The following is a 646-nucleotide window of genomic DNA, read 5'->3' on the forward strand; positions in this document are numbered from 1 at the left end:
AGTGAGTGTTTCAAGTGTTACCCAGCGCCTGTGGAGCTCTTTATTATTAGCATATGTGCGTGTGTAAGTGTATACATGCTCGCATGTGTTTGATCTGTGTGAGTGTATAGCTAGTGGGATGACCCATCCTTGACCTGTGTGTGTGTGTGTGTGTGTGTGTGTGTGTGTGTGTGTGTGTGTGTGTGTGTGTGTGTGTGTGTGTGTGTGTGTGTGTGTGTGTGTGTGTGTGTGTGTGTGTGTGTGTGTGTGTGTGTGTGTGTGTGTGTGTGTGTGTGTGTGTGTGTGTGTGTGTGTGTGTGCGGTAATACATATGACCGCAACGGTTGTGGAGGAGACTTTGTTAGCCACCTTCAAATGGTTGAGACTAATTCCCAATGCGGAGCGAGGTGTGTCCCATACTTTTGGGCTTTAGTTTACACAGACGTTTATTTTCTTGTGTAAGTCTCAGGCCTGGCGGGTGTCGGGGAAGGTTATGTAGTGGTTCTGGCACACAGACGCTAGGTTAACAGGTTCCACTTGTTGTTACAGTCTCTGCAATCAAAAGGTATGACAGCGCATTTAGTGCAGCATGATTTGGATATCAGAGGCTAATCACACACCTGGCAGTAGACCCTTAGTATCTCTCTCTCGCTCTCTTCTTTCTCCT

Source organism: Notolepis coatsorum (genome assembly GCF_963971535.1).
Source record: "Notolepis coatsorum genome assembly, chromosome: 17".
Lineage (NCBI taxonomy): Eukaryota > Metazoa > Chordata > Actinopteri > Aulopiformes > Paralepididae > Notolepis > Notolepis coatsorum.